The sequence below is a fragment of the Aphelocoma coerulescens genome, chromosome 4, assembly GCF_041296385.1.
Source record: "Aphelocoma coerulescens isolate FSJ_1873_10779 chromosome 4, UR_Acoe_1.0, whole genome shotgun sequence".
Taxonomy (NCBI): Eukaryota; Metazoa; Chordata; class Aves; order Passeriformes; family Corvidae; genus Aphelocoma; species Aphelocoma coerulescens.
In genome coordinates, this window is record NC_091017.1 from 67,902,812 (window position 1) to 67,930,583 (window position 27,772).

General features: G+C 39.0%; 1 protein-coding gene and 1 long non-coding RNA gene across 6 annotated transcripts in view; both read left to right on the top strand.

Annotated features, from left to right (window-relative positions):
• The window catches only part of SORCS2 (sortilin related VPS10 domain containing receptor 2), a 539,351-nt gene that overhangs the window by 52,481 nt on the left and 459,098 nt on the right, over window positions 1-27,772 (top strand). The gene's annotated exons all lie outside the window — the stretch shown is intronic.
• LOC138109988 (uncharacterized) overlaps window positions 15,193-27,772 on the top strand; it is a 28,171-nt gene continuing 15,591 nt past the window's right edge. The window contains exon 1 of the long non-coding RNA XR_011150755.1: window positions 15,193-15,368. This is a non-coding gene — a long non-coding RNA (uncharacterized lncRNA). The remainder of the gene's footprint in view (window positions 15,369-27,772) is intronic.

Consider the following 27,772-nt stretch of genomic DNA (forward strand, 5'->3'; position numbering starts at 1 on the left):
ATTAGGCTTAACAGGGCAGACCTATGGTCTGAAAAATTGTGTTCCTTGCAGATAGCTGCTTTCTCCATTGCTTGCAACTCTTAAGCGATCCACAACTGCTCCATGTAAAAATCAATACAGTAATCCAGTCTGGAGGTCCCTAGGTGTAACAGCAGTGGCAATTATGTTTTGACAATAGACTCCTTGTGTGTGTGGTGGCTTCATTACAGTGAGTAACTTTAAATATACTGCCAGGTTTCTGATGCTACTCTGATCGGGGATGAACTGAAGGGGAGATCTTAAATCAAGACAGCTGCTCTATCTAAGCAGTCCAAGCAAAGGAGTATTAATGGTGGCAGCTAGTATGGTATTGAAAATCTGTTTGCTTGGTGTAGCACCTATTGCTTGGTGTAGCAGAGCTTTGGATACCACAAAAGTTTGTCTTCAGATGAGCGGGGGCATTACGATTTATTTAAGGCAGCCAGGACAGATGGTTAAAGAAAATTACCCACCCTGTATTTCAGGGGAACAGGAAGATTTCAGATTACTTTGTGCTGCCTTTGTTGCAGTTTTTTTATTGTAGACATTTACAAAGATTACTTTGAACATGTACATAACTATAAAGAAACTTGTAATTTATGCAAACTAGGAGTCTAACTTGCACATTTCTCTGAGAGACAGAAGATATTTAAAGTCATTAAGGAAATGAAAACTTAATGATAGAAATAAGCCCATATGGATATTAAATTATTGTATTTGGTCTTCTGCCATTTACAGCCTTTGAAATTGTAGTGTTTTGCTGTCTTTAATATAGAGATGTGGCCACTGACTCAGGTGGGCAGAGATGGAAGTTACTTAAATCAGAACTCAGTATTGCCTGTTGAGACTTGCAGTTGTAGGGAACTGTACTTTCATTGATCAGATCAAGATGGATGGCTGCAAAATTGGATCTCCAGCCTCACTGAACCACAGTGGAGTATGAAGGATGCAGGCAGAGGAATTATGCTCTGGCTTGGCCGTACAGCTCCAGCTGTAGCCTCAGGGCTGCTGCTGCCGCTGTTCCAGCAGTGTCTCTTTTGGCCAAATCCTAACTGCCCCAATCCTTGAGGAGTTTAAGATAAAGGAATGTGTGTTCTAGTATTAAGAAAAAAAAGTTGTTTCTCGCTGTCAGTACAGTGTGTTTAGCAGGCCTTTTCTGCTCTAACTTCAGGTTCATATGGGAATTAAAAAGGTCAATCTCCTGCAAAGTAACTGACAAGATGAGGTTAAGTTGCTCAAACAGATACCCCTCTGCTTCTCTGAAGTGCAATCTATCAATCATTTCTCAGCCTCTTTCTTTGCTGTCATGAGATGATTGCAAATTAATTGTGTCTGAACATCAAACTTTTAAGTGCATCTGTGTGCTCCTCTGCAAAAATATGTTTCAAATGGCTTGGCAATTATAATTCTAGTGAGCACTGTCCTTCACCTTTCACCCATAATGTTTTGAGTCTTTAGACAGTCATGAAGAAGAATTTAACCTGGTTTTAAAAATCAGTTTTTAAAAATTAATGATTATTAACAGAGAAGGATGGCTCCTAAGTGGTCTTATCTGCAAAAAATGCAACCATCTCCCTAAGAACCCAAATCTCTTTGTTCAGATTTCTCTAGCAAGCTGTCCTTATCAATGGCGGGGGGGGGGGGGGGGGGAATTTTCTATGGAATTGATTCCCTTAACAGTGTAGCAGGAGTGCTTAAAATAAGTCAAAATACAGTATTGCTCTCCATTTTTGAGAGGGCAGCAGTCTCCTGTGAGCTTGTGTGCCTCACTACAGCAAATGGGCATTTTGGCTGCCTGTGCATGTGCTGTAGGACTGACCTACAGAGCCACGTGAAAGGGTATGGCTGTAGTTTCATGGGAAAGTGAGCCTTTATTGCTTAAACTGATTAGAAAGACCAGCACCTTTTGCAGGGCTTTTTGTAAATCCTAGTTCTGTTAAGATAAATATCTAGGTCAGAAGCTAGAGGTGCCGTCACCTGTTTTTTCAAAGCCATGGCATGTTTGAAAACTCTTTAATAAAGTTGGATTGCTATAAGGAATCCAGTGGGTTTCTAAAGCATTCATTGAATTTAACCTGTAAAACTCGACTTCCAGCAGGTTAGCTGAGGATTGTCAGCTGGTGCTTTCATCTTGGCTTAGCCTGACATGAAAACTTTGAGGAAAAGCAAAGAAAAATTCAGTGTTCTCTTTATCCTATTCACATGCCTTTAGAGCTCTTCTCATTTACTTCACTTCCTTCATTATGTTGCAAAATCGAGCTTACCTGTCTGTCATGAAGCAGCACAGGGCACTTGGCCGTGTGGCCCCATTCTGCTGCTAATGAGGGTATCGAGTGAGCGCCGTGCTGACGAGGCTGTGGCTGCTGGGGCATTGCTGGCACTGGGGACAGCCAGCAGAGCAGGAGCTGCCAGCATGGCCAGAAGTTGTGTTAACTCCATGAAGCTGAGCCTGGATACAGCGGCTCTGCATGGGTTGTGCAGAAACAGGACACCCAGTGTGTGCTTGTTAGGGCAGAAGACCTGTCGTTCTGAAATGAGCACCTTTGTCCTCCAGGACTTTTTGGGACTGTATGTACTTTGCTGGTGAAAGTAGATTTTTTTTTTGCTATTATGAAGTGATACTTGTTACTTTGGAAGTCAATTTAGAGAATCAGCTGACTGTGACCTCTTCAGAAGATGCATCCTGCTGATATCCAAACACATGAATTCTTGTTTAGATGTTTTTTTCTCTGACTTCAAGAAAATAAGCTTTTTAAGAGCATGTAGTTACTTAAATATTCAGGCAGAGGCCTTATGAAATTTTAAAAACAAACCTGTTTTTAGCCTTCAGTTACTACAGGTGCTTAAATGCCTTCAAAATCTGCCCTGTGGCTTCTCTACTCTAGATATTCCTTCAGTAAAATGAAAATATAACCAGGATTAATTCACTAATGGAAAGTGTGTGGCAGCTGGACAGAGTGCTGAGGACAAAAAGTAATTCTAACAATCCAAGATATCCAAGAAATGTGAAATCCTCACAATGTCTTTATAAGACCAAAATGAAATAACAGGTCTGACATGGTGGAGGTAGTAAGGAAGAAGAGATTTTTTCACATACACTCTTAAGAAACAACACCCTTTAATGGCAGAACTCTGGGGTCCTTTTCAGAAAGCAGACTGACAGCATTTGTAGGTTAAATGAAATGAATTAGCAAACAAGTAATTATATTTGCAAATAACTTTGTTAGGATAATATCCTGTCCATCTTAAACCTGTCATATTAGACATATTTAATCTTTGTGATACATGGAGTAGTATATTGTGTTTGACACCTTCTAAAGGAAGAAGGACGAGAGCCTGTAATTGGAATGCTGCCATTGGATAATAATGATGAGCACTTCTCATCTTCAAAGGGCTTTCAGCCTCCCTAGCTAATCCACATATCTGCTGAGTTAGGAAGGTCCCTGTTTTACAGATGTGGAAGCTAAGATGGAAGGAGTCACTGCATTAGAACTTGAAGTGCTTAGGTGCTAGTCATCCTGTGTAAAATCAAAATTAATTTTATTTGTGAACTCAAATGAAGTAAATGCGTTGTTTAGATTTGGATTACATGGCTGACATTGATCATCCTGTCATTTGACCCTTCAAAAATAAAGTCAGTCTCGTGCTATGCCAATGTAACAAGTGTTCTCTAGTAATAATATTACTGTTGAATTCAAGAACCTTTACAAGTAAAATGTGCAGAGTTTCTGAATGTTTGCACTTGAAAGTGAAGATCTGATCCTGAAAGCTTTCTGGATATAAAATTTGTTTTTTAGTTCTGGAACTTCAGACTCTGAAAACTGTGAGAATATTACCCATTGCACTGGAAAAGCTCTCACTAGAGTGAAGAGCTTCCTGAGCAATTTTGGTTGTTGGATTGACATGTTAAGGCAATTTGAGTTTACCGGTTATTCAAACGGTAAAACTAACTCAGTTGCTGAAGTGGACATCTTCCTTTCCCAAAGTGATTGCTTTTGGTGTTAAACCACTAGTGGTTTAAAAGCAACATTTTCTTTTTAAGTCTTTAACTTACATGTAGAGTTACTTATGGTAACCTAAACTGGAAAATGTTTTAAATTAATTTTGCCTACTACTGTTCATGCTTTGTATTAGAATTTCTTTTATATAAAAAGAGGTAGGTCAATTATCACATATATTATTTGCCTCTGGCATGTTCAGTTGTCCCAACAGCTAGTGAGCTTGAAGTAAACATTAGAGATATTTACAGAAAGTCTTTCATGAAAAAATGAATACTAAACTATTTTCTCCTCATTTTCAATTTAATAAAGCTTCCCTAATTTTAAAGTACAGATGAGCCATAAACAAAACCATACTATTGTCCCTTATTGGAATGCAGTGAATGAACTTTATGCAGCTGGTGAACAGAAATGAAAATAGTCTGACTGATGACATTTGTAATTACTATCTATAATATATACAAAAACCACAAGCAAAATTTGCAACATTTAAAAAACTCATTAATAAAACCAGAAACACTGCCTTTTCCTTTTTCTGATCATCCCTCTTCATGCGGACATCCCTTTTATTTTCTTTCCCTTATTTCTGCAGAAATTCCTACAGGCACTTGTTAGTTCCCAAATAAAAGAAAACATTTTAGTCTTTACCTGAGTTCTATTGGCTGAAATGACAACGCTGTTAAAAATCAATGTGTAGAAAGCTGGATCATTACTGAGGTTTCCCCTTGAACACTTCATAGACACAGCAAACTCAGGAAAACAGCCTGAGTACACTGCATCGTGATTGATTTCAAGTACGTCTGATGGAGTATAATTGTCTACCCATTCATTTATCTTCATTCTCCTCTCTACATGCTTCCTCTTTTGGGATCAGATAATCAGTAGCAATAATAAAAAGCAGTAAGAATAAAACAAAAAAAGAAAATACATAGTAACGATCACCCCTAAGGTTTGGCTGCAAAACTAAATGGCAGTAGCTTTATATTTAATGTATTAATTCCCATATTCCACTATAATATCATCAGAATCTTTGGGAAAGCCCTGACTCCACTTTATGTTAACTTAATAAAAATACACACTTGGGTTTATATTAATGGTTATTCTGTTAATAGCATTGAGTCTAAATTTTCAAGCATGTCAACATCACCATCAACATCGTCTCCCTCTTCATTTCTTTTATAATGTGGCAAGAGAATCAATACTTGGAGGAGTTGGGTTCCTAACATTTCTTTGTGGTTTTTTTTGTTTGTTTGTTTTGTTTTCCTGTTTTTTTTTTCTTAATTTTATCATTTATGAAAACATTTATGGCCCTAAAAATGGAGACTCCAGTTCCAGTTCAGAATGTATGACTCTCAACTGGCCTATTTGGACAGAGTATTAATTGTGGAATATGCTCTGACACCTACTTGATATAAAACCAGATTATTGAAGTTATATTGAACTTCCTTCAATAGGAGTCCAATGAAAAGAATTTGAGATTTTTCTCATATTCTTAACCTTGTAAATTTACATCATCTCAAATTTTACTGGAAACTTCTTCATATGAGAAGAAATTTTTCTTCTATGATTATCTACCATGGGCCATAAATCTGTTTAAAAAAATCATACTCTGCTTAAAATATTATTCCAGAAATTATTTATAGATTGGTATTTTTGGTTTCAGGCACAAAAAAACACCTTAAGGCAAATTTTTGGTTTTCTAAAAATATATATAATAATACTGTCATTTTACTTATGTATAGGTATAACATACCTGAAAATTGCTGTTACTGCACTGAAAGGACCTGTTGTCATGAGTGCAGACCTTTTTGGTTCCTCATATACTCCTTGCTGTAACTGCTTTCATATCATTGAGGATATTGTATGAGCACTGTGATTTCTTGATGCTGTTTGCGCTAATGTTGTATGTTACTTTTGAGTTTGGTTTAGTTCTAAATTGCTCTCTCAAATAATGCCTTTGTTGGTTCTATAGTTGCAACTTGTCAATATTTAAAGTATCAAGTTTACCAGTGAAAAACTGCTTTTTTTTTTTTTTCTGCCAGACTTATCTCCAGTAAGAGATAAGCTGCTTGTGGCAGAAGGTTCATTGACTGTCATCAGACAAGAAATATCTGCTTTTTTTTAGATTATGTCTTCAGTGACCTCATTCACTGAAGGTGATGGAGCTGTGCAGTGAGAACAAGGTTATGAGGAATGAAAGTAATAATATTTTGTTCTGTTCAGGTATCTTACAAGGAGCAGATGCTGTGGAAAAGAAGGTGTCATTCTATTTTGAAGCTCTTCAGAACAGAACAATACTTTCAAGTATCTAAAGAGTCACGTCTGCTGTCATTTTTACAGGGAGATCATTATACACTTTCTAGCTATTCAAATGGTTTCTCCTTTTGCGCTAAATTTTGGGTGTACCTAAACCCTTTCCTCTTTACTTTTCACCTAGTTAATTCCATCTCTTTTCTGCAGCTCATAGGTTTTTCTTCCTTTGCTGTTTCATTGTAGGTGAGCCCCTCCAGCACTGAGGACATTTTGTTACCCTCTGTGAGAGCTCTTCAGTTTAAAACATCTTCCAAATATTACTATGCATAGGAGTGCTGGTTGGGCAACCAGAACTGTGTTAATACAGCCTGTTAAGAAGTGATTTAAATGTTTCCAGCTGTGTTAATATGTTGATACAGGTAAATTTAATCAGTACAATATTGGCAAATACAGTTCTGTATTACACAAACTTTTCTACATTCTCTTCCTATTTCATCTGTGATTTTAGGGAGTGCTATTTACTCCTGCCATATATCTGTTTATAAAAAGCATAAGATGACTTTATGGTAGAGAAGGCCCTATCCACACTAAGACCTTCACAGATAGTGACGTTTTAGAGAAAACAGCAATGACATATTTTCTGATGAGAATGAATATTGCATTAATTAATTAATTAATTGTATTAATTTTAGAATAAAAGCTGATATTGTGGGTCTTTTCATTGTCTCAAAATGTGTTTTCATTAATTAAGCAAGATAACATAAGGCATAACTCATCTCCAGTTTAAAATAAAGGAAAATATTTGAGTGTGATACATGTAGATTGTGTGAGTTTGATATCTGCCATCTTCTTGTATTCCCTTGCTTGTATTTCAGGGAAGTTCCTATGTTTTGGTATAGTCCATGAAAAATGTTCAGCAAGGAAAATCTGTGGAATTTGACTCTGAATTCATGATAAAATTCCACACACAATTCTATTCCTATATTTAGTGAGATTCCAGCCTATTTTTATTTTATTTTATTAGTTATTACTAAAGTATAGATGATTAATCTCCTTGTTTTAGCTTACTAAAAAAAAAAAAAAAAAAAAAAAAGGCCAAACCAAAAACCTCACCGTATGTCAGAAATAAACCTGGCATTGGAGAAGAGACTTTGAGGTGTGGTTCTCAAAGTCAAAATTTTGGGCCATGATAAACCCCTTTAGCTACATATCCATAATCAAACAGCCAGTTGAAATCTGGGGAGAAAGATTATTATAACAAATATAACAGCTGATGCTGCATTGTGTGTGACTAATACACTGGTCTGTTCCAATTGCATATTAAAGCACAGGAACACACACTTCTGATTTCATCTGTTTCCAAGCACAAAATTACACACTGTTCCTCATTAATAATATTCTTTTTAAAATAGTACAAGGATGAAGACAAAGCCTGCACTATCTCTAATAATGATATCCTGGAGCATTAGAGATTCTACAAACTTCTGATCTTGATGTGGAAATAGTGAGCAAATGAAAAATGTCTGTGTACCAAGAAGGCAGTGAAGTCTTCCTGAATACTCTCATGTACTTTTTCTTTATTTTAGTGGATTTGGATCTATACCACTGTGGTTTAACTCTTGTCCAACATAATACATTAGTTTGTAATTACATTGCTCTTCAAACCAATATAGTTCTTCAGGCTGTTTTTAGAGGTGATGGTTTAATATATTAAAACAGATTATGACTCACAATAGTTGTTACTGAAAATACAGAAGCTGTGCTGTTCATAGAGAGGGAAGACTGCCTATGAAACTTGAGAGACTGAGACAATTTCTTTATCTTTCACAGATTTCCTGTGCAATTATGGGCAAGCCTTTTAGCCTCATAAAAGGACTTGGGTCCTAGTATTTACTTTTTGTGCTGCTTATTTTCCCTCTTGCCATTATTTTTTTTTTTCTTTTTGAGTTGTAAATACCCAAATAAATAAATACCCAAATAGAAGTGTTGGAAAGTATCTCTGTTCCAATCTTTCTAACGGTCTGGTTCGCAGAAGACCTTCTATCAAAGCAAGAGATGCTTGTTTCACTGTAGGACCAGAATCTACTGGATAAGTGTTTCCCCCTTTGTATTAATAAATAGAATTGTGACTAACTGAGAGTTGTGAATGCAAGTAAAAACCTGTCAATAATGAATGCAAGTACGTGCATAACTGAATTCAGAATTAACTCCTTTGCCAGGAAGCTTTGCATTTTCCTTGTTGCTTTCAGTTATTTCAATTTCCCAGATAAAACTTGTTCTGTGCAACTTCTAGTGAAAAGAGGAAGAGGAACTGGTTTGAACAAAAGTCTGTGCCATTGGGATGAAGTGTTCTCAGAATCCTTGGGAAAAGAGCTTTGGTAAATCTACCTTTTGATAGAGCCAAAAGAAACCATAGAGGGGTCATACAAACAATGATAATACTGGAAGCAAACAGCAAGACATTTTTTGAAAGTAATGCAGGAGGACTGAAGAGTAAGATACTGGGACAACCTGATAGAAGAATCATTCTCTTGCTGCCATTATGATTGTGTGTACTAGACAGAGGTGAAAGAGTAAAACTGAGTCACCTGTGAGGAAGACAAAAAGGGGCAAATCTCTCTGGCAGGGACATCATCGTTGATATTTCTAAATTTATGCTTTCAGCTCTGAATACTGCAGAGCTTTCAGAGCAGTTGGCTAGGCTGGGACTAGCAAGATAGATCTTTGTATGAGAAATATGTGTGGTTCTTATAATTGGGAAACTGCTACTAAGAGAAATGCTTTCAAAAAAGAGGCATCCCTGCTGCAAAGCCACTATGCTTGTCACCAGTTTTAAAGACTGCTCAAAACTCCTGGATTTCCTCTTCAGCTCCTTTTTCAGTGCTTTGTTTTTTCCCCTCTCTCTACCAAGGTTGTTTACATTTCATTGCTGTGTCTGGCTTGTAGGCTATTTAGTCTCTATAAACGACCTGTACCAGAAAAAGGTCTAATAATGTGAAATGCTCAGTTCTTGTTAGTGCAGCTGCCAGTGGTGCTAAGGGAATTCTGCATGGGTGGCTGTAGGTGCGAATTGAAAAAAATGGGGAGGTGTTGAAGAAATCGAAGGTGTTGTGAATGTGAATGGAAAAATTGGATTGTTGAACATTTCTTGTCCTGCAGTAAAACCAATTATTGATGGAAGTTTTACTCTGAAAAAAATCTGTTTTGAGCTTTGTGTGCCTGAGTGTTTCTGTTTGGGGTGCAGATTTAAATGATGTGGAGAATGCCGTCTCTTTTAGAAAGTATCTGCTAATGATAAGGGCACTAACCCTTGTTAGAATTTGTTTCTATTTCCTGTGAGTTTGGCAGAACTGGCTAGAAAAGCACTGAGCATCCTTTGCTATTCTCACAAGGAAGAAGGCTGATCTTTTGCACTGTGCTTTGGGTTCCTCCGACTTCGCCGAATAGATTATCTGTTGCTTTTTCAGGAAGAAGTTACAATAATTGTATTGATTGTCTTTCATTTGACTCTTGACTGAGAGGAATAAAAAGCTTCACGATTATTGATTTACTTTGCACTCAAGTATGTTACTTTTGTTTTCACTTCCCATAGGACCTAATCCCAAGGCCATTTATGCAGTTGTGTAAGGCCTTAATGCAGTAGAGGTAATGCAGCCTGGCTGTACAGAAGCCTGAATCAGCAGACATCCCGTGTGCCTATCTCCTTGCTCAGACATTTATATCATCTCAAAATATACCTATAATAGATTAAGACAAGTTGAAACAAATGGATTTGTTTATTCTTTTTATGAACTAGTCTTTTCTCTTATGCACCCAAATGACTTCTAGGTAGATCTTTGTTGTATCTACCCGTCAGTACCAGAGGGGCAGGAACTCAGGGCTAAAGATTTTCAAGTGCCAACCACACCCTGATCTTGTTGCTTGTAAAATGCTGTATCTGTCATAGTAGAAATGGTCAGTGCATTGTGCTGTGGAACATGCACTATCAGGACTTGAGCAATGTTATCACAGTCAGCAATCGCATTTTAGTGTTTAAATATTATTTTCTTCTCCTTACACCCTATTCTGCATCCTCAAACAGAGAAGAGCTTAGAAAATACTGATCCCAATAATTCTGTAGGAAAGGCTGTTGAACTCCACGTGAGCTAGAGAGGTGATGCCCAGCTCAGAGGCTGGAACTAAGAATCCTTTTTTCAGTCTCTCAGTGCTTCAGTGTTTGTGTAAGATTGTCTCATGTAAATATGTTGAATTCTATGCTTAATGCCAATTTCTCCAATTCTTTTATTTGGAAAAATAAACCTATAAATATAAGCAAATTTTGGTTGGGCAGAAATATTTAGGCACAAAACACAGTAAAGCAAAAAAATAGTACAAGGTAAGCACAGAAATATGCCATTAAATACAAGTAAAATTCATCTCATGGGTTAGGGTCTGTTGAACTTAAAGGCCTTGTGATTAAAAGACCTCAGAGAGAATCAACACAACTTCTTTATCTGGCAGCTTATGCCCTATGCCTATATATGTAGTGCCAGTATGTGCATTATTGAAATCACACAATCCCTTAATGACTCAAGTTTGTCTTAGATTTCTTGGACGCCTTTTTTCCATCACTTTCAAACTTTTTCACAGGAGTTACATTGGTGCTATATCCCTCTGCCACCTCATTTTCTTGATGTTGCAAGTAAGGTATCTTAAACACTAGGAAATCCTTTGGGGCAAAAAGGTGTGTGTGTTTAAAATTGTTTTATTATATTAATTCAGCTTCCACTGCAATCTGAAATCCTGCCTTATGCACATCAGAATTTTAGTCCAAGTCAGGTATGGTCACAATTCACAGAAAGAACAAAGTTCTTTCTCCTAGGATGGTTGGTACCTAATAACAGAGTCAGGTTCTCTAGTCTTAGTTTTCACTCAGTGGATGGCCTTGGCAAATCTTTTCTGTCTTGTCCTCATTTGTAGATAAGGAGGCAGAGATCCATTGCACAATGCTTTGTCATCTCTTAATTTAAAAAGCCATTTCATTTCCAAGTTTTTGTTGTTTTTGTTATCATCCAAGTATAGTCGTTAGTATTGTGTTTCCTTGAGAAAATTAAGCCCTCTCCAACTTGCACAGTTTTTCTTCAAAAAAAATGGTGTATTATCTACTTTGTGTCCAGGAACCTCCTGGTATTTCAGAAAGATTGGGGGATAGAATTTTCTCTGTTTACAGGTATAACAGTGAGGAAGCTGTAAAGAACAAGATTCTTCTTGGATAATATACATCTTGCTCGGTGGTCCAGGTTCCTGTCTCCCAGCAGCTTTAATCGCTAGACAACTTTGCTACCCTTTGCAAGAGAGAGAGGGAGAGGAAAAAGCCCATCTGCTGCTCGTGGTTGCTAGGGAGTCACATGCTGCCCTCAGGTTAGACTGAGCCACTTTGTCTCGCATTTGTATTGGTTTGGGCCACTGCTCTCTACCAAGCTGAAGTTAATTTAGCTCTTGGTTTTTAACTCCCCTGCCCAGTAGTATGGCAGCTGGACAATTCAAGGTGGGCTGCATGAATTTAAACATATAAACTCTTAATACACTCATGCAGAAAGGGAAAGCAAATGTAGATTTTGTAGTGTTGCTCTTCTACTTGCTTGTTGTCTGAGATATGCAGCATGGATGAGGAAGCAAACTGCTTTTACTGAAGAATACTCTCACCCGAGACACTGGCAGAATACTGAGGTTTATAGAAATCTTTTCATTATGGCTCTGTGGGGAATTTCCAAATGTATTAGCATCTTTAGGACCTCTTATCAGCACTTCAAAGATAAAGTGGTGTGAGATGAACGCTTCTCCCTTTGCGTGCCAGGTTTTACATACACTGTGCACCCAAAATAGGTAGGAAAATCTAAAAGGGATTTATAAGCAGATGTTAAAAAATGTGGTGAATGATTTTTCGGATGGTTTTTAATTATGGTTTGTCAGATGGCTTCTCACAGGAGCATAATCACAAGGCACATATTCACTGATGATTTATTTAAAGAAAAAAGAAGAGAAGGAAAGGCAGGGTGGTTAGCGTTTTTGTGAGCTACTGCTGTTGGGGGCCCTGTGTCTCTCCGTAATGCTTATCTCCCTGCTCACTGTCGTCATGGAAGCTTGGAGCCAACTGGAAGATCCTGCCCTGCACGGGACTGGATTACTGACCCTAACACATGGAAAATTGAATGTATTAAGAAGCAGCCGCATTTTCAACCCTAAGGACTTCACAAGGAATTTGAAACAAAAGGCCAGAGACCTCTGAGGAGATTTTCATCCCAGGGGGGAGTCTCATTTTTAAAAAACAAATTAGCATCACCATAGAAAAGCAGCTTCCAATGATCAAAAATTAGAATACAAAATGGAAGATTTTTTCATTCTCCTCGGTGCTGTTTTCCATCTTTTTTTGCCAGCCGAAGGAGCTCTCTTGTCTTAAATGTAGCTGAGGTGAGCTAAGCTCTGACCTCAATGCAGTTAGTTGCACTCACATTGGAAGTGGGAAAACTAGTGACATCAGAATGTCTTTGCCAATCCATGGGTGAAAGATAAAAGAGACTCATTCTTTTATAGAGGGTTAACAATGGCGCTCTCTTTATTTATATGTATATAAACTCACTAAAGTCCATGAAAGAAGAAATATACAGGAATTAATCTAGCAGGGACAGATAGGTGGGTATTTTTCCTCCTTTTCCTCCTGTCGGCAAATATTACAGATGTCTAACAAAAGACAGAATTCTGAAAAGATCTGTGAAAGAGAGCTCATGAGCTGTAAAAGCTTGGCTTGCATGTACTAGCAAGAGGAAAATGTGGATATCCTTCAGAACAGGGATAGCCAGGAGCTTTGGGAAAAGGGCTTAAAGGTTTGCCTTTGGAAGTGCAAAGGATGGAATTGCCAGATGTAAGGCATAGCTGATGACCATGCATCTCCTTAACTCCAGTTTGCTGCTCTGTTGCACAGATTTGTGTTGCAAGAACTGGCTGTTGAGGTGCATGGAGAGGTTAATGGCAGATCTGTGTCTGTGCGTGTGAAATGGAGGGCACAGGACAAGCCTGCAAGGCTTGTTTTGCCATTTTGCCCCCTGGGATGGTGTCAGGATAGCTTCTGCCATGGAATTCTGTGGGGACTGTGTGCTGAATTAATGCACAATGTGTTTCACCTACCTTTTGCTATGACAGATGCTGTCCCCTGAGTTGACGGTATATGTTCTGAACTCCTCTAAGGAGCTGTTTTAGCCTTGTTGTAAATGGTAGGAGATTTATAAGCTAACAAGCTTATACTGATGAGTATTTTCACCTTAGGCCAGGCTATCCAAATGTAATAATACTCTGCAGATTTTTCCCTGAAGGGTGCCTGTGTAGCCTGTCACTTTAGAGGATATGCATTAAGCCTGAAACAACACAAAGAATAGGCAGATTTTAATGATAGCTGTTGTCATATGAGATTTTGCAAGTGAAGCATGAATTTTTGGTGCAACCAAACCAAGACCAGACCCAGCAGTAGTCACTGTTTTTTGATTCTTTTCTGTAAAAAAATACAAAAAATATCTACAGCTATTGGTTTTTATATGCAAAACACTTTATAATTATTAAACAACTAGTCCTCACAAAGTATATACTCAAAGCCAAATTTGTCAGAAGGCCTCTCCTCAACTTTCAGGTTGTTTCTCAGTTTCTGTCATCCTAGAGTTATACATGCAGTGGTCTGTGTTGATTTGGTTTTGACGGGATAGTACTGTAGTATAGTAATGAAATAGGTAACTACATAATTTACTTTAAAATATTTGTGTACAAGTCTATATGTGGGCATGTGTCTCCACACAATTAGCAATACTAAATCAGCAGTTTCACCACCAAAAGCTCTAGGTTCGGACACTCTGTAAGACATAAGAGAAATCTTTTTTTGTAAAGGTGGCAGCAAAATATCCTGTTTTGGCTCTGTACACTGAACACTTAAAGGTCACACTTGTCAGGAACAGCAACTTTATTTCGGCAACACAAGTGAAGAGTTTTGTCCTGGTTTATGCATTTTACTCTGAGGAGTGAGTTGTGGTGCTTGTAATGTGACTTTGCACTGTTCAAATTCAGTAAGCGTTCGGTGACACACACTACACCCAATGGGGGCTCAGACAGAGAAACACGAAACACTCTGGCGTGATTTTGATAAAGACAGATGCTGAATCATTGTCTACACTGAAGAAATGTCCTCCAGCAACACAGTTAAGATAAAAGGACAGTAACTTCTCAACTGGGACACTTTTCTTAGTATTTATCACTATAAGCATGCACTAATGGTGGGAAGTGGCATAACCAAAACATTACACAGGGTAAGAGAATAAAGGTAAATCATGATAGGGGAGAAAATGGAACAGAGATCTTTTCTCCACTGCCAAAGCTATATGGGAACATGGCAGGGGGGAGGGGGTGAGGAGGGACATCCCCCCAAAAAAACCCCAAAACCCCACGGTGTGATTACATGGAAAAAAGCAGAGATGCCTGTGTGTGAGTGAAGACAGTTGTGACAAATGGACACACGACAGCCCCCCCCAGACATTTGCAGCTGATTAGAAGCACGACAGACGAGCAGCTGTCATGCCAATGAAATACTACAGAATGGAAATGAACTTACAGCTGGTTGGGGTGACACCCCTGGTATACTTTACTTTTATCACTACAGCTCCAGACTCCTACCCTTTATCCAGTCAATGAGTCTCTCTACCTCCCTGCATGCATCCCATTTAATTAGGTTCACTTTAAATCAAAACGGGGATCAATTCCTTCAAATATGTATTTTATAAGGTGGTGAGGTGTGGAGTAGACTCAAATGGTTCTTCTCAAGCACAGCTGAGATTGGGTAGGTTATCACTGGTACAAGAGTGATGCTAATCAGCTAATAGCTGTGAAAGTTTGGAGACCACTAGCTTGTAAAAAAAGCTGGCATCACTCTGCTTTCTGCTCTTCATTTATCTTGCCCTTCTTTTCCATGTTTTTTTCCTCTAGCACTGTACAGAAAGCTTGTTAATATTTTGTTCAGCTACCAGCTAACAGAATGAGGCTGCAAGTAAGAGAAATACTTATGAAGTAGCTGTATCCTTAAAAGTACGTGCCTGTATGCTGAACTTTGGTATAACATGTGTAAAATATATTTGCAGATCATTTAGTTCAAACCACGGTGTGAAAGGTAATTCTAGTTGACTGCTGGGAAATAGGAAGTGTAGCCTCTCATTTTCTGCTTTCAGTGCTGAGCTATTCATGGAATCTGCAACATTTTTTTTATCTTTTCAGTATCTATTATTTTCCATTTTTCTCTAGATTTAGCAGCTTCTAAATCCAAAGGAATACTCTGGATTTTAAATATTGCCTCCAGGAACAGAAAGTCTGTTTTCCTGTAGGATGGATGTTTTGCTCTTGAGTCTATTAATTATGGCCTTTTCTTTCAACAGGAATAATTGTGTTATTAATAGTCTTTTCATGAACAGAAGAAAGGTCTCTTTGGAAGGAGAATGCTTTTGCTTCACAAAAGGTTTCTGATAGCCTTAAGGTGGATTTATCTGGTGGAGCCTTGGCTAACGTTCATATTAAACAGACAGAAACAGTTTAGGGAATTTGGGGATGTGAAGCAAATTAGAAAATAAATTAAAAGCATTATAGCTCAATAGTATAAATTAATGCACTGCTGTAAGCTTCATCCTGAGAGAGTTGTCAATATCTGCAAAGCTCCTGCTATGGGGGAGAAAATTAATGTGTATTTTAACATTTGTGTTTTGCCCCACAAGAACCAATTTGAAAGAGTCCCCTGTAGCTTTGATGGCTTTCCTTATCTTAACTCCTTCCACACCAGTGCCACCTGGGTATCCCAGGGGACTGCAGAGGGAAGGGACTAATACCCCATCCTAGGCAAAGCATGTTGCGAATAAAAGCTGTGCAAAACAGCTGCTGATGGCACCACTGATGCCCAGGCTTCCCTCTGCAGATGCTTCTCTGGGCTCCCGGCTGCGCAGGTTGTGGCAGGCTTGGTCCAGCAATTTCAATGTCTTGTAAATGAATATTTATTGAGTCTGATGATTCTGCAGAGTAAAAATCTCTTCTGCTAAGGTTTCATTAGTGTTGGGGGGAGAAGAACAATAACCTCCCTCCCCCCCCCGTATCCCAGCCCTCTGCAGTGCCATTCCCTCTGCAGTAACTCTTTGTGTCAGCTCTTCCCAATGGAGATTTTACTGTTGTCTCTTTCCTCCCCGACTCCTGAGGACACCTGGGTGGAGGTTCTACCAAGACATCAGGCAGGGCAGTGCTGTGCCTTTTTTTACTTATGGAACAGAATGATGAGTGCTGGTCATCCTAAGCCTACGTGAGACAAACCTCCCAAAGCAGAAAGGAGTAAGACAACAGGAATTCTGTTTTCAGCATGGATGGAGTCATTCAGGGTGGTTACATGAGAGCTGAGCAGAACAGAAAAAACATGCTCAATTGCTGATTATAAAGAAGACTTGTATGGCGTTTATTTTCTCTGGTACTCTTAATAGGAACAGGAACTGAAAACTGTTCCTCTGGTTGTATTTATATTCTAGCTGTACAGGGCACTCTTAGTCAGATCTGGTCCATGGTGCTCCAAGAACTATGCAGACACATAGTAGTAAATGAGAAATTATGTTTCAGGGAGCTTGTGATTTTTTCAAAATAAGATATTTCAAAACTCATGAAGGGATGAAAAGTTGTGATGACAACCATGACGTGGCCTGACGCTTGTGGCAGTGTTTAGCCCAGATAGTGTCTCTGCCACTGAGTCTTCCCCGAGTGTCCCTCCCCGTCAGGGACACCAGGGTGGTGCTGTGCACACCCACAGACAAGCACACCCACACTGCATGTGGTGGCAGCACACAGCCAAACACACACGCAGATAGGAGTCCAAAAGAGCAGACCAGGAACGAAGAGGCGGGAGGGGTCTTCTGTATGGAGTTCCAAAGGGTAGGTTTATTGGAGGGATCCAGGGACAAAAGACACAAGGAACTGAGGGTTCCAAGGTTATACAGGGGGAGGTACCATGGCTGGGCAAAGCATTCTTAACCAATAAGGTGAGGGCCAAGGGGAGGAGCGGACACAAACTGACAGGGTTGGAGCCAATAGGGAAGGAAAGGGGTGGGACTGGGGAACCAGAAACCAATAGGGCTTGGAATAACGTGGAAGGTTCTAGCAAACATGAATATTCAATAAAGAACATACGTAATGAAAGGAAAAGGAGAGGGTGGCCAATGGACCAACTGGCTGACATTACTCTACATAGCACAGCAAAGATCTATGGGATCTCACCATAGCCAAGGGGGAGATTCTAAACTTTGGTACCGGTCCACCAACGATCCTGGACTGACTCAGAGCTCTGCAACTCTCCAACAGGTCCCGTTGTGCCCTCAACTGCTGCAACAGTGGCCCATTGTTGGCTAGGTAAAAATCAGTCCCTAAGGGTAAACAGAAGGAGATAGTGTCTGGCTGCAATTAATTGCTAAGCTCTAAGAGAAATAGATTTGACAGAGGAACCTTTTCAGCTGGTCCTGAGGCAGCATTTCTGGGGCTGGATGTGTCAAGAGTTGTAGGTGACAGGACAGAAGGCTGAGGTTGCAGTTACTGGTGTGTTCAAGCATACTGGGGTGAGACATGCAGTGGAAACGTAGGCTGTGCAAAGGCTTGCTGCAGAGGCCAAGGGAGATGTCCTTGAGTGAAAGCCAGTGGAGGGAGTTCAGTGATAAGAGTGATGTGTCAGAGCTTTATGATGGTCCCTGTGGAGACGAGCTCAGTGCTTTGAAAATGGTGAGTATACATGCTGGGTGCATACTCCTCCTCTGTCATGAGGAGGAGGAGGACTGGATCTGTGGCAGAATATGTCAGCAGCAGATCTGGAGAAAATTAGTTAGATTTATCTAATTTGCTGATATCTATGAGGAGATATCCTAGAAAGACCACATTCCATGGTTGTAGATAACATAGAAGATGTTTTTCTGAATTTTAGCTTGCTGGCTCTTTTTAGGGGTTTTTGTGTCCCTTAATTTTTAATAAAAAGAATGCCTTGCTGTCTTTAATACATGCTATTACTCTTTAAATTCTAATCCTAGCACTGTGAAATAGATTATAGCATGCTTCTGGCAGAACATGACTTACTTCCAGAGCAAACAAGGAAACTCATAATCTTGAAAATCCAACCTTTGCTTAATTTTTTCTTACTTGTTCTCAGTATGTGTTTCTCCTGTAATTTTCACTTTATTTAAACTATGAGAAAGTAGGAATATTGGCTTTGTTTTCCTGCCTTCTTTAAGGTACTCAGTGAACTTTAGATGCCTTGTAATTATCTGTGTAAGGAGAAGGATGTGTGCAAGGAAGACAGGGGATTGCACATATGCAGAGAAAGATGGAACAGAGTATTTGGAACTAGGCTGGACTGAAAAATTCATATTAAATGAAAGCTCACCTAGGCATCTGGTATATAGCCTGAATTTCTCACAGCCTCTGCTGCAAAACTAGAGAAATGCTATCTGGGCGATCTGTGTGAGCTCCAAACAGTATGAATAGAGTAAGGAAGCCTCACACGTGATAGCAGGTGCTAATATCTTTATTCTGCTGCACCTGAGACCCTGACATCCCCCCTCTAATGCTTCTAAAAATGCAGGTCAATTAATAGGAGCATAGTTCTCATTTTTGATCCTGTATTTAATTCCCTGAAGCTATTACTGCCTTGAGGGAGTGGGGGAAAAGTGGAGAAGATAATTATACTTGACCTTGTGCTATGGACTTGTGCAAACTCTTGGATTAGCAATGAACACTGTCAAAGCTTGGTTAGGAAGCAGTGGGGGACACGACACTTTATAAAGCATGTTGCTGAATATGCAAGTGACCAAAATTGAAATGGAAAGGACAAGAGAGAAGCAGAAAACAAATATTAAGGCCAACTCTGTAAGTGCAATGCTGTCAGAGTTAATGCCTTTTTCTTTCTTGTTGTCAGAACATCAGTGATAATCAGAAAAAATGGTACTTACTGTAGAGAAACAATTAAGTTGGGCTTTCACATCCCAAATGATTTTAAAAAATAGGAATTACACTACAGGAATGTGTTAGAACAGAACTTGTGATGGCTAAGCAGCAGCCATACATCAAATAGATGGAGCAGAGAACTGATTCTGATCAGCTTTGCTTTTCTTTACCATTTCCCACTGCACTTTCTCTCACATTATCCTACTATTAGCATTACCAGCTTCCATTTTGGTAAGGATTGCAATGTCTTGAATAAGCCTTTTTTGGGAACCATCTGGCCTGTGATGTCAAAGAACAGCTGTAGATAGAACTGGCTTCTAATGTAGCTAAAGTTCTCATCGCTCTGTAAAATAAAACAGAGCAGTGCCCACATTGATGCTGACATAGCAACACTGAGCCTTTGGGGAGTTCACTTTCTCCTTTTGGTTTTCTTTGCCTTCAGCCTCTTCCCCCACCAGGGATTCTGAGTCAAATCCTGTTCACCTTGCTCGTATGAAAATAGTTTTTGTTATCAGTAGAATTATTCACTCTCATTTTTAGACCACACAGTCTGTGTCCTAAATGTAGACATTGTTTATCAAATAAGGATGAAAGGAAAAGGAGATGATATGAAACCCCACATAGATTTAGAAATTTTGCTACAATTTAAATTTTGCTAAATACTTTTTTTGGTTTGTGTGTGTCTTTGTGGTACTGGAAATCCAAAATCAAAAGCAGTCCAGCAAAACGTAACACACCAGAAAATACTTCAAAGAGTGAAACTATAGGGCTGGATTCTGCTCTCATTTCTGGTGGTGTAAATCTGGTGCAATGTGGACATCTTACAGATTTATGTAGCTGTCACAAACTGTACCCAACCTAGGAAATGAAAGTTTGTTTTTTTCACGACTGGACTGAGTGCAGGAGAGAGAATTTGAGAACTTGACATGATTTATGAAAATGTAGTAATTTTCTGAATTCCTAGGACTTAGTAATAGCATTACAGCTCACCTGGAGCTTAACGTGAAGTTAGAAAATTTCAAAGGCATCATTAACAGCCAGACTGCTTCCAAGAATGGGCACGTGGTTGTTGCATTCCCTGTGTGTGGGTCCACAGAATGGAGAGCAGTGCCATGACCCTTTCCTTTCTTTCCTGCCCTGGGGGCTTGGCACAGTGAGCGATGCTGATCTGACCCAACCCACTGTACAGAGGAGCAGAGCAGTACATAGAAAGATGTGTTGTCCTTGTACCCTCTTCTGGCTTTTGAGAATCCAAATAGAACCTGGGAATGACCTGGCTTGCTGATCATCCCTTTCTAGTTCCATTTCTGTAAGTGAAAGTACCTGTGACTCCTGTGTACTGTGGAACAAGCAGAATTGTATTTGTGTTATTGCTTTAATAATGGGATGTGCTGTCAAAACAGAGCAAATGGGGAATGAGCAATGAGAGAGGAAAGTAATCCCCTGTTTATACCAAATCATTTTCCATAGCCCTCTCTGAAAGGAACAAAGAGAAAGTAAAGTCAAAGGAAGAAGGTGCTGCAAAAACATGTTTTGATTGCTTTATGAAGAAGTATCTGTTAACATTTGTCTTTAAAATTGGCTAAGCTTCATTGATTAACACTACACTTAACATGGGCAGTGCAGCTACGTTACCTTAGACCTGACCTCTTTCCTTTGTTTGTTCTTTTATTTTTGGAGTGAATTTTTAGTAATGAATTGCAAAACAAAATGTGATTCACTGTTGTAAGTGTTCTCTTTACTTTTCTGTATTCTTTAGCCATTGAAGTAATTGCTTGTAGGAGACAAATATGTTCATGTTATGAAAACCACTCCCTGTAAGTATAGTGTATATCCAAACTCATGTCCTTATCCTGATCAGATTTATTTTTAAACTAAAATGCCCTTGCATATAGTCTCACATTTAACAAAGTGCCTTGACCTGTAAATATTCCAGTGAAAATTAAATTAAATAGGTATGGGGCAGGATGAGTTTTAATATTTTGTACTTCCTCCATGGGGTCCCTGAAATTTAATCCAAACCCTGCTTCCCTTGGGCTGTCAAGTAATGAGCAGAAAAAAATGGGGAAAAAAAGAAAAAAGTCTCCAGCAAACTGCAGGGTAAAAGGCTATTACAGGATGAATGGTATACTAAAAGAAGAGGTTAAAAATATCTGCCCAGCCACACTTCAGGTTTACACCAGGATTACCTAATGAAAGCACGAGAGGAGTATATATGATGCATGTGTGATGTAAATGTAAATTATATGATTATCATCCTACATCAAAGAATGTAACAGTGCTTTAGATTAAAGTTTATATACAATGTATATTTTGATTAAATACTGCATAAGTGAATTATCTGAATTGCAGGGGGCTTGGGTGATGTGCTGTAGCTACTGGGCCAGTTGCAGAGCTGAGATTAACTTTGAGTAACCTCAGAGCAAGGGACTGTGGTGTCTTGCAGATCCAAGAGCAGAGCTGGGATTGGAGTTTCCCTACATGAAATGTCCATCAGGATAAAACTGCAGATCACACATAATGTTCTGGTCAATTAAGGTTCAAAATAATCTTCAGCTGTTGAGGATTTTTTCACTCTTTTCTGTTTCAGTTGTTCTGGCATCTCTCCGAGGACTTTCTCTTGCTGTGAGATCTCTCTGCATGTCTGTGGCCCTGTGGTTAGACAGCAGTCAGTATTCAAGACAGCAGCCAGTATTTAAGATGTGTTCATGAGCTAACTTGATCCTGAGAAGCCAGGTTTCACACTTGTTCACCTCTTTCAAAAAGGAACAGGTTGTGATTCTGAATTACCTTCTGTAAGCTTTTCTCTTCTGGAGATTTTGTCATACATATATGTATTTAAAATAGATTTGTTTCCCCAGGCCATAGTTTGCTTTGTGAATATCTCTCCAGGAGCCCTGTGTCAAGACCAGGGAAGGATAGGTACTGCCTTAGCTATGTCTTGTTCTTTTGCTGGTATCTAACCAATGACTTTCTGGATTTGGGCTTTCTGGGAATTGAGTCTCATTTTTCTTTGCATCGTAGTTCTTCAGAGGACTCAAACTCACCACAGGTATTGTTGTTTAACCAGTTACTGTAAATCAGCTCAGCCAGGGTGACTTCCTGTGAGTGCTTGTTCATGAGGCTCATCCCTTAAGTGTGTCCTGATTGCTCACAGAGATCTCCAGTGAGATGTCAGTGATTTGGCTGGCTGTACTAGCTTGCTATCTGCTCTTCTTGTTTTTCAATGATGTATTAGTAATCCTAAATCAGAAAAGTGATTGAAGTTTCAGTTCAGTTGCTAGTACTTAAGAAAGCTTCTTTTTTATTCATCTTAAAATTTCGTTTACTGTCTTCTTTTTTTCTCCCTTCTTTTAAATCAGGATGTGTATTACTTGATAATTTGATCAACTCTGCAGCAACAAAGGCCAGCCAGTGCCTCATTGCCTGTTGTGCCCTCTGGTTTGAATAATAACAGCACATTTTCATGCTGAGTTTAGATGAATTGGCTCCTGCCTGTGTGTGCTGGGTAATGTCCTTTCATATTCTTGGCCTTGGTAATGAATAGGATTTTGAACACCGCTTGTAGATGTTAAGGCTTATTGTAGGAAAAATGCTCACAAAAGCTCTAAGCTTCTAATAAGTGCCTAAAAGCCAAAGAGAGTATCAGAATTAAGGTGCTAATTCAGTTGCTATTGGTTGCTTACTTGATGTCTAATTGCCTGTACCAGGACTTAAACTCATTTGCTCCTAGGTGACTTCACAGTTCTCAGAGTATTTTTCCTGTCCTTTTGCCCATGCATAAGAGAACTTTGCTGATCTGTTTTCTTTTAGGTCTGCATTCATCTTTTAAATCCCAAATATCTTCTTGAACATTAGTAGTAGTCTGCCATCTTAATTAAGATAAAAGTTTGACGTGTTTTTTCTGCCTGAAATAAAAAAAAAGAAGCTCTGTTACTGATACCATGTTTTGCAATAGGGTAAAAACCCCATCAACAACCCAAAACAAAACCTGAAAAAAACCCCAAGACCTACTAAAATGCCATTTGCCTGAAGATGGTCAGAGTATTTGCCACCTTGTGATTTATTGTTTGCAAAACCAGAAACTGTCAAAACTGTCCCCTTCTTATTTTAGCAGAGTGTATTTCTGAATAGCAACACAAATTATAGACGTCTTATGAATAAAAAAATCTTAATTTTTGAGGAATTACTCTGATTTGGAGATCCTATTTGATTTTACAGCAGAGTAGTGCTATTGAAAAGCTAGATTTAACACAGTAAAGAGGGATTCTGCATGTTGAGGAGTTTTTTTTATTTTGGGTTTGGTTTTTTTTTTTTTTCCAGGAGAGATGTTTATTTCAGCTGTGGATTTAATCCTTCCTTCAAAGAGAACTGGAGGATAAAGTGAGTGCCGGTGCAGCACTGTGGGTTGCTACTGTACTTTTGTTCTTTGCTACTGCAGTGCTAAACAAGTTTTTGTTAATGTGGTGGTGCAGGTGAAAATGCTGGAACTTCATTAACAGTCCTGCTGATGAAGTGTGAGCCAGAATAAAATCCAGTTCCTCCTCTGTTCACTGAGTTAGATTTGCAGGATGAGCAGAAGCAGAAGGCAGCATGCCCTGCTCATGTTATTCCACTGAACAGATTTCACTGAGACTCTATAGGAGCAGTAGAGTAAAAGAAAAATAGCAATAAAAATGTGAAATCTTTATGCAGTCACATTTCTGATTAAAACCAAACATCTGAGACCTTCCGAGTGAGACTTTGCAGGCAAATTACAATGGGTCATCTGTGCTGGAGCCAAAAGGTACTTAAAAAATAACTGGAGAATGACACATTAACAAGGAGAAGGTAAGGAAATGAACACATAGTTTTACCTTGAAGTCTGTGCAATTCAGCGCAGTGTCAGAGAAGGAGCTCAGGCTCTGACACAGGCATCTGTGGTTCTACTGGTGCCTGATTTGCTACCTCCTTAACTCCAGCATGCATAAAATGGATGGTCTTGTGGCCAAAAACCTCTCTAGGTCTTAGGAGTAAATCTGAATGAATAATAAGGATTTTTCCAGTTTCATAGTTAGAATTAATTTAAAAAATTGGAAACCAAATAAAATGTTTTAAACTAGTTTAAAACCACTGATTTTTTTTCCCTGCCAATTGTTCCCCAACTCTCATGTGAGAGTAAATTCACTGCTATGTAGGTACTGTTGCAATGGATGGTTTTAACATCTGGCAGTGACAAGGAAGTGCTGTCCAGTTAAAAAGGTAGCCAGCTCACTGATGAATTACAGTAGATGCTAAAGAAAAACTTGGTTTTGTTCTGCCTTTCCTAATCTCTGGAAGAGCCTTTTCTAAACAATGTTTTACATAAAACAATTTAACTCATGTTAAAGACTGCCTCAGCATGTTTTTAAGAGACATAAACAAATAAAACCTTTTTTAACAATGGGAGTGCATCTAACAATTCACTCTTCTTAAGTATCACAATACAGAGGAAAATGAAAAATAGAAAATCACAGTCAGGTAAAGATGGTAACAACAGAATTTCTTTAAAAACCAGTGCTTCTGGTCTCTTGGTAATGCAATCAATATATTCTCTAAAAGATTTAAGGCAGTAAGAGTTTCTTTAAATAGTAGAGTAGCTTTGAAATTCCCTTTTATACCTGGATAGAGGAACATTAAATCAAGAGGCAGTGATCTTGCTAGCTGCAAGTCATTTGTGACAAAAATCAGATTTTGCATCCCTATTACCTTCCTTGGGAGATCTTTGTATTTCTAACCAGTGCTTTGCCTTTCTCCCTACAAATCACCACAATCTTTACTGTTTTTCACTCAGCTGTGTATGCTGGAGACTTTGCTTATTTCCCAGGGCACACTTCAGATGATGCCTAAAACTTAGGTCATGAACGTTGCTGGTAAGTAAGATCCACGGTATGTATGTTCTAGGTTGTTAACTCTGATATCTGGGCAAAATTCCAGCTTGGGTAATTGTGTGCTGTCTCACTGACTTCTGTCATCAGCTGCCACTGAGTAAGGTATTGCATTCAAGTCCTGTCCTACATGAGTGTAATATTATTGTGTTGGTTGATAAGAACCTCAGCATAAGCCAGCCATGTGAACTCACAGCCCAGAAAGCCAAAGCTGTCCCGGGCCCTGGGCTGCATCCGAAGCAGTGTGGCCCCAGGACAAGGGAGGAGATTCTGCCCCTCTGCTCTTCTCTCCTGAGGCCCCACCTGCAGTGCTGCATCCAGCTCTGGGGCTTCCAGCACAGGAAGGACATGGACCTGCTGGAGCACGTCCAGAGGAGGCAACAAGGAGGCTGGAGCATCTCTGCTATGTAGACAGGCTGAAAGTTGGGGTTGTTCAGCCTGGAGAAGAGAAGGCTCCAGGAAGACCATCCAGCACCTTCCAGTACCTAAAGGGGGCTACAGGAGAGGTGTAGAAGGACTTTTGCCGTGGGCATGTAGAGACAGGACAAGGGGAAATGGCTTTTAACTGAAAGAGGGCAGGTTTAGGTTAGATATTAGGAAGAAATTCTTTGCAGTGAGGGTGATGAGACACTGGAGCAGGTTGCTCAGAGAAATTGTTGATGCCCCATCCCTGATAGTGTTCAGGACCAGGCTAGATGGGGCTTTGAGCAACCTGCTTTACTGGAAGGTGCCCCTGCCCATGATAGCGGAGTGGAACTAGATGATCTTGAAGGTCCCTTCCAGCCCAAACTATTCTATGATTTTGTGATTTTATTGGTTGCTCAGTCTTCTGGGCATGTGTTCTAGGAACAATTTTGCCCTTTGCAAAATCACTAGTGACTTTATGTGTCTATCTTTTTGCCTCATAAAAACATCCAGTTCTGAGAGACCACATTCTCAACACTTACTGGAAGTCAAGTCCTTTCAGTATTCCTTGTGAAATTAAGCATCACCAGTTATTTTGGAAAAAATAAGCTTTCATCAGAAATTCCACGATTTCTGAGCAGGTTTTGTTCACTTCTTTTTTTTTCCCCAAATATCCCCTCCTCTCTCCCCAGTAACATTGAATTTGACTGACAATACATGTATCTTTGTGCCAGAGAAGAGTAAAGGAGAACTGCAGTTCATGCTGTCTTTATCAAAAAGAAGTCAATTAGTAGAAGAGAATTCTTGTTGCTATTATCTTAATGTATTTGTGTATTTATAAATATTGACATTATGTTCCACTGTGTTGTTTGAATGTTAGTTGAAAGCTTTTGAATGTCTAAATCATTAATACTGTAACAGATTCTAGTTCAAGGGAAATTATGCCACTTTTTATTCCATCAAATGCTTTTTGAGAATTTTGTTTTGTCTTGTTCATGCTCTGCTGGCAATTACTGCTAAGTAGCAAATTCCTGAAGATATTGGAGGCGTAGTTCTAACAACATCTTATGCTGCTTAGAACAGAGGGCTAAATATAGCTCTGGTCATTTTTATTTTTAAAGTTGAGTTTTATCATAAGAATACACTTCAGTAAAGTATCCCAAAGGACTACTGTGATGAAGTTAATATAGCAGAGATTTTGTGTTTGATAGCATCACCTGCAGCAAACTGTGCTGTCACCAAAAACATTCTGCCATTATGGAAATAACCTCCTCAGGCATAAGTTCTGTGGTATTTTGAATAACAGGAATGGAACTCCAGAATGAAAATTTCCAAAAAAATCAAAGACTAGATATTAGTGGGATTTTATCTATATATCTATGTGTCTATATATATATCTATATATCTGTATATCTCATGCCTCAGAGAATATGATACCCACAGACAGTCTCACCATCTGTAAGTCTGATGCTGGGACTGTTGACTGCTTACACAGACTTTCCTTTCTGGTGTTGGGGAGAATCATAGCAGTTAGTGTCATGGATTCTGAGATGTCAAAAAAGCAGATTTTTTCCTTTTTTCTGCTGCATATTTTCCTCTTAAAGAGGAGATAAAAATGGAGAGAATACAATATGTCATCAGATGTGATCAGAAAGTCTCTTTCCTTTTGAGGTGGGACTAGCATCAGTTCAGGAAAATTTTTGATCCTTTGCTGCTATAAAGAACATAAAAATAAAAACCCTAGTAAAAACTTTTTCACCATGAAAGTCATTGGTGGTTAAGCATTACAGCAGGTGACCAGAAAAGTTGTGGTATCCTCACTGTTTGGCTTGGTACAACCGCCAACAGCCTGCTCTGACTTCAAAGTTGACCCTGAATTCATCAGGGCATTGGATTTTATGACCTCCAGAAGTACTTTCCCTTATATTTTATGATTCTAAATATGCATCTGGATATTTGGAAGTGAATTTATCACTTGTTTTTCCATTAGCTTCACTAAATTCTATCTAAAGGATCTGTCCATGTGCCATTACAGCTGGTGGAGATGTTAATTTTGACTTCAGTTGGAATTAATACATGTTCCAAATCTTGATAGTCTGGTTCTAGTGCCCATTAAATCAGACCTTATGACTCTTACTCATTTCTCTAATTTCTCTAATCCATTTATATATGTGA